Consider the following 14881-nt stretch of genomic DNA (forward strand, 5'->3'; position numbering starts at 1 on the left):
AGTTTTTGAAACACTGTTTTTTTTTTTGTTTTTTTGCAATTTCAAAACTGTTTTTGTGAACGTTCATAAAAAATGTTTTTGTTATTTATTTATTATAAAGAATCTAGTTAGGTGTGTTGATCTGGCCCTCGTAACTGACCAAGTTTCTCTTGGACCCTTAGAGAAATTAATTGCCCACCCCTGGTCTACATGCAAGCAGGCTTTCTAATAAAATAAGGTGGTTGAGTGTTCATTAAAAAAAAAAAAAAAATTATATATATATATATATATATATATATATAAAGTGCTGCTTTATCCGACAATAACGTGCAGGGTGTCATAGAACTACATTTAAATAAATTAAATGTATGATTTAATAATAATTTAATTAGATTTAAGTTATTTATTTATGCAATGTTCTAATTTTATATGATTATTTATGTAAATTCTGCGCGACTGTGACGTGTTTTAATGCACGTTAGTTCAAACACTGGAGCGGAGGGAGTTGCCATGGAAACGGAGCGGCAACACAACGACTGACAAGCAGGAAGCTCCGTTTCGCTGCTGTTTTTACTGTTTTCGGTAAGTTTAGTTCCTAAAATCTCACAAATATTAAATACAGTTATTCCTGACGCCTCTCTTGCTTGTATTTGACTCGTTTCTGGTGAAATTAGTTCATAGAAATGGTTTAGTGTCTTCGAACAAGTCCGTCAGCATCTTAGCCGTTTTCAGAGGACGTAACGTTAACATTAGGCTAACTCCATAGACAGCTCTTATTGAATGTTTGGGATTTTATTCACATCTTTATGTGTAGATGAGAGGTTTTGACAGTTCTGTAAAAGTTTTGCTGGTAATTTTTCAGTGGGTGATTGGAAATAGGCTCATTTATTTAACCTAAACATATAGCCTACACTGTATCGTTAATCGGTGACGTCACCTACATCAGCGGGACAATTAACTGAATCTAGTTCAAACGTATTTTGATCTCTCATGGTAAACAAATATTGATAAAAAACCGTTCTGTGATTTCAGAAGAAAAACAAAAGCACGGCAAGATGGGAGGCTCCAAGATTTCACAATTTCTGAAGGGAGCCAAGACGGAGAAGTAAGGAACACAAGTGAACAGCTTCTTAACATTTTAAGAGGGCTTTGACATCCACAAGTAAGAAGTATGAGCAATATTAAATAAGTAAACCTAGAAGCAAATTATGTTATGTTAAAAGAATGTTTTTTGTATATTCTGTATTTTTCTACATTTCATCTGCTCTAGCTTGGTTCCTTGTAATAAACCTGGCTGGCATTGTATACTAAATATTGTTGGCTCTGTGACAAATTGCTTCTTATGTTCCTACATTCTTCCATGTTGATGGCCTGCACCCCAGACTCAGAGCGGACCTCCTGTCGGACAACATCTCCCAGGCACAATGAACAATATGGTTGGTAAGTTAACCTCAAACATGCACTAATGTTCAAAATTCAGTGTCTTATGCTCACCAAGCCTGAATTTATTAAAAAATTCAGATTAAAAAAAACAAAAACAAAAAAAAAAACAGTAGTATTACAATTTAAAATAGCTGTTCTCTGTGTGAATATATTGTAAAATGTAAATTATTCCTGTGATCAAAGCTGAATTTTCAGCATCATTACTCCAGTCTTCAGAGCCACATGATCCTTCAGAAATCATTCTAATATACTGATTTGCTGCTCAAGAAACATTTCTGATTATTATCAATGTTGAAAATAGTTGTGCTGCACAATATTTTTGTGTGTTTTTTTTCAGGATTCTTTGATGAATAGAAATTTCAAAAGAACAGCATTAGTTGAAACAGAAAACTTTACACTCATTTTTGATTAATTTAATGCATCCTTGCTGAATAAAAATAAGAATTTCCTTTAAAAAAAATCCTGATAAAAATAAACAAACAAACAAACTTCACACTGTTAAAACATTCACACAAAAATACAACTCAGCACAGGTTACATTCATATTTGGGTCATTCTACAGAAACATCCACTTTTGGTACTTTTGGCAAGATGTCTTAAAATGTATTTCTTTTTTTAACATTTAAACTTAGACCACATTATTAGATTATCTTTTTACATTATGAATACACATAAATGACAGCTTAATGATTTTTAAATATTTTTTGTAGATTTATTTAAAGACCACATGTAAAAAAAAAAAAAAAAAAATTGTCACTGGTGTGTTCTTTGTCAATTTTAGAGGTTTTTATGAAATATTATTTCTCGATTTATTTCAGCACATGTAGTCAGTTACATGAAAACAATGATAATGCAACAAATAAGGAGATTGTTTTATTTATTTTAATCAGGTTTGTTAAAAGTGTGATTGAATGATGTTAGTACATTTGTGCAACCATGTATTTGTTATAACAATGAAAATATTTTGGGGGAAAAAACAGTTATAAACAAGTAATGATGCAATCCTTAAAATCTTAACTCTTGAGTGAAGCAGAATTCAATGGATGTAAAATTATTATCGTGCCACGTGACACATTTTATGTAATGTGACAGGAAAAAAAACACGATAACACCAGTGACAATGAATCAATCACCAGTGACATACATTAGACCAAAGATACTTATTCTTCAACTATAATTAATAGATGAGACTAAATTGTTACGTTTAGCAATTAGTGAAAGCAGTTAGTAAAAGAACATAAACATAAACTGATCTTCACTGGTGTAACCCATAAAGGAGGTGACACCAGTGACAGTAACACCAGTGACAGTTTTCATGAAAAATGCATTTTGCAGAATGTCTGCTGCAAGGTATCAAACCACATGTTGTCAGTCATGGTATACTCGCTAAATTAAGTAGTTTAATCCATTTGTATTCCAGATTTTTGAGTATTCTCAAAATAAAGCACTTTCCCTCTGTACATGGCTGTGGGGACGAGCAGTTTTGTGGTGCTTGGAATTCTTTATAATTAATTAAAAACAAATATTGCCACATTGATGGCTCAAGAAGGTTTAATTGATCAAATAACATATTGTTTCAATTTAAAATATATAAAACAAGTTGTAACCCTAAATCTTTTTCAAGTGTTATATTTCTGTAAAGGCTAGGGACAGAAAAATGTACATTTCTATAGAATGACCCATTTATCAGAAATGCTTCTTTGGTAAAATCAGCATATTAGAATGATTTCTGAAAGATCATGTGACAAGACTGGAGTAATGATGCTGAAAATTCAGCTTTGATCACAGCAATCAATTACATTTTAACATTCACACAAAACATCTCATAACCTCGCAATTCAGTTATATTTGATTAAATAAATAATCTTTTGTCTGAAATAATATGAACAGCAGCTATTCTAATCTTTCTCCTTTTGCTTTCCTGTTTATATCTCGGGATGTCCATCCCAAGGTTACTAGAGATTACACCAGTTCCAGTTTGGATCCAGCCTCGCGTGTGAAGACTTCAGAAGACGCCAACACTCACAAAGACTTCAGATGATGGCAACTAGATGAACATACAAAGCTGCCAAATTATCCTTATATTGTAATCATTGCCCTAAAAGGTAAGTTTGCAGATTTTCAACCAGCTTTGTATTGTTACAGTGTTGGTAATAAATGTAAATGAACAAGGTTTACCTGTTCTCTGAATTACTTGTATAGAGATTTCACCATTTGTGACCTGTGCTGGCAAAATGAGCAAATTTTCAAATAATTGTCACTTTTTCACTTTTCAAAATGATATGAGTTGAAGTGAGATGAAAAATGACTGTGCTACACCCGTTTGAAGTCGATAAAGATAAAGAATTTTGAGAAAAACTGATTTAAAGTTTTCTGAAGGTTCCAAAGCAAAATCACCAACATTAATTATTTCCTCCCAATTATTTTCTTAATAATCATTACTAGATTAATAATCACAAAATAGCAATTTTTTTTTAATTTTATCTTAGTTGTTATTAATATGAATCAATGCAAAAAAAAAAAAAATATGATATGTATATATATATATATATACACACTGTGACGGGAGGAGCCAACGACAGACACAGTGGGTGTGGCGTCAGGCCTCGGAGAGGCTTTTTATTAACAAAATAAAGTGTCCAGGGAAGAAGTGTCTAAAATAAACAGGGGTCTGGTGTCCTCGCTGCTGCGGGGCTTGTGCAGGAGGGCAGTGTTCCAAAAGGAAGGGTCCAGGAAGGGGCGGAGTCCGGCGGCGCACGCCGCCCCACTCGGGTCCGGGCGCGAGGGCGGCGGCTTCATCACAGCGGCGGCTCTTACACGCCGCCCACGGCCTTTGGCAGGACTTGTACGGCCCGACATCCTGGTCCGACGGCCGTAATACGGGTGCGGCTTTTGTCCGGACCGCGGGTTCGGCAGCTCACGTCTTCGGTGGCGCGATGTCCCTCTACGCACCCTTCCTGGACCCACGAGGACACCAGCGTGCATGCACGGGGGAAGAGACCGGTCTCCCGAGGAGAGGCGCGCTGGGCATTTAACAGCGGCGGTGATGAGGCTTCATTCAGTCCAGCTGTGCCTCATCACACGCCGCCAGCCCGCGTTGATCCCACGCCCCTCCTCTCATCCACCCACTCCAGTCGGGAGCCTGGTGAAGGGCGGCGAATAAGGGACGGGGTGGTGATGATAATGAGGGGGAGGGCCACTGATCCGTCACAACACACACACAGGAAAGAAACAAGTAATGTATTACTTTTTTCATTTTACATTTAAACAAAAGCATTCAAGTAAGTAAAACAAATAATCAAATGTAAAAATCACTTTAGTGGGTTCATTATGAATGAATTGATTACAAAAGCAGTTCAGTCAAGAGCAGCGAGTGATTCCCTCTTTTCTTTTATTATTAGATTAGCATTGAGACAGACGGCCTATATATTAGACCTACTGTACTGCACGGATATAATGTCACACATCTGATGTTTTTACCCAACATTTCCCCAAACGTTCACTTAAGACATAACAGATTATTTTTGCATGAATACTTAAATACTGTAATTCCGTGTATGTGTGTATATTTATCGGGATCGCATGCCGTCAGAAGCGCCGTTAAGCTTCGAATGACAGTCAGCGCGAGATGCGAGCGGAGAAAAGGTACTCCTTTCAGAAAACATGTAAATAAAGATATATTTAGATGTTCAAATACTATTTAGAGCATTGGGATCGCTAGAAGAGGGCTTAATGAACTCATTTTTGTGAAAAACTCAAATTCAACCAAAATCAACATCTTTCACTTCTTTTGCCTGTAACTCGAAATTAGCTTGTGTGCATTCCGACTCATTTTGCCAGCACAGGTCACATTTATTAGTAAGCAAAACTCTGCCAAATAATGCAAAATGTTAGGAGGTGATTGTATGTCTCATTTCTTTTTCCTGTGTACTATAACTTCTGAACAGGAACTAATACTTCTTTGACTTGTTTGAGAAGATTTAGATGGAGTGTTTCTCCCTTTTCTCTATTCTATTCTATTCATTTTTTATATACTAATTATTAATCAGTTTGGAAATCTTTTTACCACGTTTACTAAGGAGCACTTTGGGACTGAGTATGTATTTATGATGCAAATGTAAATGCCTGTAAACTAACCTAAAAAGCTGTTACATGCCTTTCTCATAAGGTCCCGCCTGTTAGCAATGCTAATATTATTTAGCGAACGACTCATTAAATGATCCACTATGAAAAAACTGTTTTATCAATGTACTTTTAGGGAGGAACTTGTCAACAAATCTACCTCACAGCGCATCAATGAATAATAATAATAATAATTTTTATTTATATAGCGCCTTTCTAGCACTCAAGGTCGCTTTACAAATCAGGCTTAAGGAACAGAGACAATAGACATCAATACAAAAAAAAAAGAAAAAAGAAAAAAAAAAAAAACCCTGAGTAATATACAGAAACCACTTACAAGATTAGATTACAAACAGAAAGAATGATGAGAAACATCCATAACAGGGTACAGTTCACAGTCAATGACGTGAAGAGTAATAGTCAGAAAAAAAAAGTTTTTTTAAGAGGTTTTTAAAGGAGAGAAGGGAGGATGCCTGACGGATGGTTTGGGGAAGAGCATTCCACAATCTGGGAGCAACAACACTGAAGGCCCTAGCTCCCATTGTCACCAGACGAAATTTAGGGGTGACTAACAATCCCTCACTAGAAGATCTTAATGAACGGGCAGGAACATATGGCAGAAGTAGATCAGATAAATAAGGAGGAGCAATGTTATGGTGGGCTTTATAAGTGAGAATTAGTATTTTGAAGTTTATACGCAAGGAAACCGGGAGCCAATGAAGATGATAAAGGATAGGGGTAATGTGATCGTTCTTTCTAGTGTGAGTAATCAAGCGAGCAGCAGAGTTTTGAACATACTGTAGTCGTTTGATATTATTAGCTGAGATGCCACAAAAAAGTGAATTACAATAATCTAATTGGGATGTAACAAAGGCATGTATAACAGTTTCAACATCTTGCTGACTGAGAGAGGATCGAATACGTGAGATATTACGTAGATGGAATGAAATGAAAGCAGTTTGGCAATTACAGACTGGCGTGTTGGATCAGGGTTAGATCTGAATTCTGCAGGTGGGTAGATCTCCAGGAACAGGATTGGGCGGTCCTGTTATATTGGTTATGTATGATGGATTTTAAACTGTACTGTTTTTACTGCAGGTTTTCTGGATTCCCAGTTGAAGACATCAGTACATCAGATGTTGGCCTGGACAGCTGTATCTACAGTACACTGCACTGACCTCTGCTTTTGCATAGATGGCTGACTACTACCATAGTATTATTGGTATTATGTTCTAAGGCAGGGGTACTCAAGTTCAGAGGCCGCATTTAAACTACATATTGCTATAATATAATATAATATAATATAAACCACAGATTACAATTTGCATCATCAGACTTTAAGACAATATTTGCAGATTTACTGATTTAGAAATACAGTTTATTACTTATCTAAGTCTTGCTTGTCCTTGTCCTATTTAAAATAAGACTGAGCATGAAATAAATATTATATATATATATATATATAATTATTATTTTTATTTTTTAAAGAGTAAAAATCTGGAACAAAAAATTGGATTAAAAGTTCGTTTTGCTATATTGAACAGAGTAGCCTATTGAACAAACTCAAAATGCTAAAACTAAAAACATTCTTGAGCAAACATAGTTCACAAAGTACTTTAGGAAGAAGTAGTATTATTTTTCATATTTATATTTTTAAAATAGATATCACTATTCTCCCACCATGATTCTGAAAAATGTAATTTACTAGAGTTTCTAGAAAAAAAATTGCTGCTGTCCATTTATAGAATACAATATTCAACCAACTGATAAAGTGAAACAAATGATTCATAACTCATAACTTCATGACTTGCTCATGAAGACTTCACTTGTTTCATTCCTGAATGAATCAATGTTTTTTGAACGAATCTCAGTTTAAGTCACTTGTCTCCACCTGCTGGCGTTATGTTGTAATTGATACAATCTTTATTAGAATAAATAACCTTTTTGAAAGTGAAGATGTTTCAATTTTGATCGCTTCTGTATAACGATAAAAAAGACTTTGTAAAGATGTTTCACGTAAGTAAACTGCTCTCTCTGGATCAGCGCGAACGCAGATTTGAACATTACATTGTGATTTAAGGCTTCAATAGACATGAATCCTGTCATTTATGAATAAGATTGCGTGGGTGATTGAATCTGTTCGCGATCTGACTATTTATTTAAATATCCAACAGTATACGACAATAAACATACGACGCGATATGGTTTAACTGTGTTCTTCCAGCCATCTTTGGTATTTTCATAATATTTATAATCCTTCATTGCACAGAATTTGTGCTGTGAGACAGACTTTCACGTGCGCTTTGTGTTTGTTTGTCCTGAAGCTCGAATGCGGCTGCGGTTAAATGCACTTGCATTTTCGAATATTTTTATACGAAATTGATGTACACACAGTCAGTTATGTTTTCAGAGCAGAACAAAACATCTGCTATATCGAAATAGATCTGTGCATTAACTAGCAGTCATTAGAGTATTAGTAGTATGTCTGCTAAATATATGCTAACACTTTCTTTTGATGATTCCCCAACAGACAAACTGACTATAAGTAACTTTGCAAGTACGTCAACATTCTACCGACCCTAACCTTAACCTAAGCCTACTAATACTCTAATGAGAGTTACTTGACATGTAGTTGCAAAGTTGTTTATAGTCAATAGACTAAGGGGACCATCAAAATAAAATGTAACCTAATAAATAAACACTGCATTTTTTTTCAGTTGAAATTATTAATTAGCTCACATTAAAATTAATATTAGCCTCACAGGGAACACTCAAATAACACTCCACACCTAACCACTTACAAGATGTACTGTAGTAAGATACTATGTAGATCTTAAATAATGTCAAGATATATAGTCCATTATAAATGTAAAAGTAGATTTAATATGGTGTTCATTGTTATAAATAATCATTAATCTTAAAAGTTATAACCACAAATGCATAAGCATTATAATGTATTGTAATTGTTATTATGATTATTTATAAGACGATATAACATATTATAAGGTTTTTTTATAATGCATTATGCATTCATTATAATGCCTTAAGAATATCCTTATAATGTATTATAAATATGGGTTTCAAAGAAAGTGTTACCGTAATTTTTTTTTTAAAGTAGCCTGCTTATATAATAATAAAATGTAAAAAAAAAGTAAATTTTGAACAAAATAAAATTGATATGAAAATGTAGCCGTGTGCAGTAATATTGAAAACTGAGAATGTGACGCATCGTGATATTAAGTTGATAATGATAATCGTAATTGAATTGAATCATGAAACCAGTAAATATTCACACCCTTATTTTTAAGATGGCAGTACTGACACACAGAGATTCCAACTATAAACAAAAAGCATAGAAACTGCAATTTTGGTTAAGATGTAAAGTTGTAAAGATTAATTGGGGAAAAAATGTAGATCAAGAATCGTTTTGGAATCGGATCGTGACTCCCAGAATCGGATCGGATCGTGAAGCGCCTGAAGATTCCCAGCCCTACCGTATAGAATATATCATCTTCCTCGTTCTGTGACAAAAACCGCACATCAGCTCACAAAATGAAGTTATTTCAAACACTGACTGATGTTGTGGAGTAAAATCATGTTGTCCTCTTTTGTTGGACAACGCTTCTGTTTTAAGTTGTTTGGGCGTGCAGCGTGGTTAGTTAGAGCACTTAGAGATCGAGCAGCTTTTACTACTGTGATTGTATAGGTTACATTTAATTTATAAAAAAATCAAACTGCCTAATATTTTGAGCGCAACCTGTAATAAAAATACATTAATCTTCAGCATGACGCAGGCCACAAAATTAATGCGGACGGGCCACCTGTTGAGTACCCCTGTCTAAGGTATTATTATAGCAAAACTGAGCACCTGTGACAGTGGAATGTGTAGGTGTAAAGAATAGTCACACGTGCGTATTACAGGTAGTAAATTTACAGTCACAGAGAAAAGTGTTTTTTTTGTTGTTGTTTTTAGGAGTTCCAAATGTTTTTTTACTCTTTCTCTCTAACAAACACAACACAACAGTTACATAATTTCAAATTCTGAGATTCAAATCATATTCTACAAATCACAAATTAAGAAACTTACGTGAATGTGGGGCAAAACACATTCACACACCCGAATCAAAAATGTGAAGTCATGAACAAATTTTGCACATTTGCATATATACAGTCATAGTCAGAACTATTGGCACCCTTGGTAAATATAAACAAAAGTCTGTAAAAATAAATCTGCATTGTCAATCCTTTTTAATAAAAGATCAAAAAGTGGGTGGGGGGAAGCTCATTAGGAGTAATTTTTTTTTTTTCTCTAATACACATTGGCCGCAGTTAATGGCACCCTTTTATTCAGTACTTTTTGCAATCTCCTTTTGCCACAATAACAGCTCTGAGTCTCTCCTATAATGCCTGATGAGTTTGGAGCTCACCTGACAAGAGATCTTTGGAGAGTCTTTGGCCACTCAAACCATCCTCCTCACCTTGCATATAGACAATATAGACACACAGGTAACACTTTACAATAAGGTGTCATTTGTTAACATTAGTTACTGTATTAACTAACATGAACAAACAATGAACAATGCATTTATTTCACTATTTATTAATCTTTGTTAATGTTAGTTAATGAAAATACAGTTGCTCATTCTTTATTCATGTTAGTTCACAGTGCATTAACTAATGTTATCAAACACAACTTGTTATTTTAATAATGCATTAGTAAATGCTGAAATTAACATTTACTAAGATTTATAAATGCTGTAGAAGTATTGTTCATTCTTAGTTCATGTTAACTAATGTTGTTAACTAATGTTAACTAATGAACCTTATTGTAAAGTGTTACCGACACACATCCTCTTCCAGGCAGATCTGTGGCATTGTAAACATACATTACATATTTACATATTTATACATAGTACATATTTATTTTTACAGACTTCTTCGATCATATTAACTAAGGGTGCCAATAATTCTGACCACAACTGTAAAGTAGAACTTTTATGTGAGATCTCACATGACATATCAGAATGTGAGATTCCACTTGCACGCTTGATTAGAATTTGAAATTCGATCAAACTGAATAGAATTGAACTGAATAGAATAGGTAAGTGATAGCATTAATTGGTCAGGTGTTGATGAAAAAGATGCGTCTTTAGACGTTTTTTGAAAATGGCTGCTTGAATTGAGATGGGCAGGTCATTGCAACATGAACTTATCTACAAATACCACAGTTAAATTCTGGAAAAATGAAATATAGCCCCGCATAAATCTGGTATAACAGCCTGTGAATTTCGTAATTTGTGATTTGTAGGATAGGATTTATGCACCTGCAGTGAAGATTTTGAGAAGGTTTTGTTGGTTTGAGAGAGAAAGAAACAAAATACAAGTTTGCAATTCCTAAAACATTTTCTTGATGAAATATTCTCTACAAATACAAATTCCACGGTCGCAGGTGCTCAGTTTTGCTACAATAATTCTAGACACAATAGACATGTACTGTATGCAAATATAAAAAAGGGACATAAACAACTGAATATTCAGGGATGCAAACTTATCACCTTTAAGTGAAAATTGTAATTTTGAATCTAAAATAGATCATTTGCGTGATTTGTGTAGATCCAGAGTGTGAGTGTGAGTAGTATTGACTCATTTTAGATACCTGCTGAAATTGACTTCTTTCAAATGCTCCTGTGTGTATATTTGTGGTTTGGAATTAGTAAAATGTGCTTAGAAAAAAAAATATATAATCCGAATATTGACTGGCTATCGACTATAATGCACACTGTAAAAAATGATATGATGAAAAAGTCATGACAACTTATGTTTTAAAGTTACTTTAACTCATAAAAATAATTTAAGGAATTTCAACTTTTTTTTAAAAGTTATGCTAGATTCAACTTGATTTTTTAAGTCAGTTTAATGTTATTGAAATTCAGGGAGACCAATTTAATTCAGTGAACTTAATTTAAGTTCTAACTTACTGGCACACTGTAAAAAAAAAAAAAAAGTTGAGCCAACTTAAAAGTTTGCTCGACTTATTTTTGTGCACTGTAAAACCCAACAAGTTAGGTTAACTCAAACTGTTTGAGTAAACTTATTGCCTTAAACCATTTAAGTTTATAAAACTAACAATTATGAGTGCTGTGAACTTATTTCAGTTGAGTTCACTAAAATAAGATATACATTGCAATTAAGTGATTATTTGAGTGATAATTGAACATTAGTGATGAACACTTGCTGTTAACAAACATAATCACTGAAGAAAAAGAAACACAAGAACAACTAACTTTAGTCACAGCTTAGATGAAATCAACTGAAATAAAATACACTAAATCTCTCAAGATCTGATTAAACAACCCCACACACAGCATCACCAGCTCCACTTATTAATAACCAGACTGACTTTATTTCTGTCAGACATCTACAGAAGATCTTATTGAGAATGAACTAAGGTTTAGATGTTGATTTATTGTTTCAACTGAAGTAACCATGTTAGAGATCAGTGCCTGCTTTAGTTGGGCTCTTGACTTGACTTTTTTTTTCCTCCTCTTTTTCTCTGGCTGTTGTAACCATGTGTTTCTCAAACATATTTGTTATAACTTGAAAGCCCAGAGAAATGATCAGTAGTTGGTTGTTATATGTTTATAATGACAATCATCTGTTAGCGAACTGATCTCATTGCATGTCTAATCTCTGATTAAATGGATGTTGTTTTGATTATAGTAAAAGTGATTCTATGAGCCAGTGGTTCTGTGACAGTCAGTTAATAGAAAGGACTTTCCAAACAGTTTGTCCACATAACGTTTTAATCTATGTTAGCAATTAGACTCACACAGACATCAAGAATCAGCTTGTGACCTCAACAATAGGCCTATTTCACAACGTGACGTATGCATACCGGAAGTAGGGTAAACTCTTTTCCGGTCCGGTGAATGCGCTAATAGAACAGTGGATAAGATTGAAAGTAATCGGTCCTGTATTGCGCTCTTATGTTTAAACATGAATAAGAAGCAACTGTTTATCGTTTTACAACTTTCCCAACGACTAAATGTACTCCAGACACTGACAGCATCTGACGCTGCAGCGCTGCTGGTGCAAGAGAAGCACGATTACGAGAGCCACCTTTCCCGGTAAATAAAGCTCTTAATGGACTGTAAAACGGTAGAGGATTGAAACTAAACAGTGACTATAATTTTTCACAATATATTTAAAGTAGATTATGCTTATACATTGCCTTATAAACGTAAGGTAGGCTACCATATGGAAGCAGTTACGCTAGCAGTGGAACATTTTAGTAAGGGGAATGTGTTTTCATTATTTGCGTGGTCTTCTGCGGGGTTCTGACCAAATACAATTTAAAACATCTCTGACTGGTATTTTTTTCTCATGTCTGCCCCTCTTTATACTGCTCTCTGTGGTTAAGCTCAGTGGTTCCCAACTAAGTGCATAGATCCACTTCTAACTGTGATGTTCTATGATGGTCTAACTGTTCTATATCTGCATAAACCTGTAATAGATACCAAATTAAACTTAGTCTTATGAATACTTACATCATGAGATTATTATTTTTAGACTGACTGTCTAGACTTGTCATGTTCCAATGTTAACTCAGAACACAAGAATTAATGTTACAGCTGGAAAGGAAGAAATGTTAGTCGTGATTAAGTATGATTAAGTTATTTAAAAATAATATTAAAATTCCTTCACAACATGTTTAGCGCAAACTATTAATATGTTTTATTACTTTATTCTCTGTAATTAGGTGCTCTTCATGAGGCTTTGGAAAAAATAAAGGAGCTGGAAGAACTGGTGTGAAGCCTCAACATCTCTCAAGCTTTGCTGGATAACCAGTTAATAACATCATCCTCATCTACATACCTGCTGTAACATCCTCCTCATCATCCAGTTACATCCTCCTCCTCTTTATTACCCAGCAACATCAACCACATTTTCTTAACACTCAGTAACATCAGACAACTCCTAAACTTGCTCCGCAAACAAGAGCAGGTAGTGCCTTTTAGAGAAGTTGCATAGTCACCCTTAGCCTATTTCATAAGAGAATCCCCATGCTATATGCCAGTGACCATCAGCAGACCCTGGACATGCCAGTGGTAGGTGTGTAGTATTATTATTATTTTTATTTTTTTTCGCTTGGCCCCCCAACAAACACAATTTGTGATGCCTATGCCTATCCAATGGCTTTCACATTAGGGCACTTCTACCAGGCCATAGGGAGGTTTTTCATTTGGGTCCACTTTTCCATCTGGAATGGCACCAAAGTGTGAAGCATCGGGGTGGATGAAGACACCACAAGGAAGAACACAGTTCTCAGCATTGCAGTGAAGAACTTCTGCTGAGCTGCTTTTTCGAACTTGCTTGCAGATGTCATGACAAAACATGTATATCTCATGCACTTTACATGGATTTTTTTTTTTTATTAACTGTTGTCAAAATAAAACTGTTTTGAAGAATACGTTTTTTTCCCCGTTTTTTTTAACTGGGTGCAGAGCCTATACCAGGCCTGCTGTTTGCTTGTGCATTTTTGATTCTTAGTGTTATTTTATAACCAAATTATTAACAATTTTAAACATTCAATAATATTACCCACTTAATTGATGTTTTAAGTCTACAGGTGGTATGGTATTGTGTTTATTTATTTGCCTTTTGTATACGTGCTTATAGAATAGCAAAGTTGTAAGTCAAATTCATTGTAAAGATTTGCATTTCTCAATTTCATTCATGTGATAAAAATAAAAATGTGCCATTGTGTAGTGGAAGACCACTGCTATTTATTGGAAAACAAACAGTTAAAGCCATTTACTATCGGACATCATTCCAATTTATTTAGTGTGGATATATAGTGGGAGCTGAATCTTCAAATGTCATGCCATTTAAATGAAGAGAACATTTTTTGAAACAAACATAATTTGGTGCCCTGAAATCCCCGAACACTGAATAAGGGTTAAAATGACCATTACTATATAACATAAAAGATAGGTCAGTAGGCACAGAAAACATGCATTTTTAATCACATGCCATGATATATATATATTAATCCTGTTAGCAGAGGGTGCTGTTAATAATAAGTTGTTATAGACACTGAGACAACCAATATATTTGAAACAGTCTTATCAGAAAATATACTATCATCATTAGCTAAATCCAGTCTGTATTTACTTCAAGCTGATGTGGCTCCTCATGCTTTCTTATTGACAACACTTGGACCAAATTACCACTTTTCCCTGCAATACTATTTGAGACTGTAGTGTCCACACGTACGCACGCACATTTGTTTTAGTATTAGTGAAGACATTGCTTAGACTTGCATCTGTTTTCTGTC

The 14881-nt window shown here is 34.5% G+C and overlaps 1 long non-coding RNA gene across 3 annotated transcripts; it reads left to right on the forward strand.

Moving 5' to 3' along the window:
* The first annotated feature begins 501 nt into the window (after positions 1 to 501).
* Positions 502 to 14792, forward strand: LOC131530869 (uncharacterized). 3 transcript variants are annotated; one of them, XR_009268535.1, is made up of 6 exons: positions 502 to 561; positions 1012 to 1148; positions 1362 to 1419; positions 3374 to 3527; positions 6643 to 6766; positions 13304 to 14792. It is a non-coding gene; the product is annotated as an uncharacterized LOC131530869 (long non-coding RNA). The 3 variants fall into 3 exon arrangements; XR_009268536.1 differs by having other exon boundaries at positions 505 to 561; positions 1012 to 1084; XR_009268534.1 differs by lacking the exons at positions 502 to 561; positions 1012 to 1148 and having other exon boundaries at positions 1159 to 1419.
* The last annotated feature ends 89 nt before the right edge of the window (positions 14793 to 14881 follow it).

The sequence above is a fragment of the Onychostoma macrolepis genome, chromosome 22, assembly GCF_012432095.1.
Source record: "Onychostoma macrolepis isolate SWU-2019 chromosome 22, ASM1243209v1, whole genome shotgun sequence".
NCBI classification, from domain to species: Eukaryota; Metazoa; Chordata; class Actinopteri; order Cypriniformes; family Cyprinidae; genus Onychostoma; species Onychostoma macrolepis.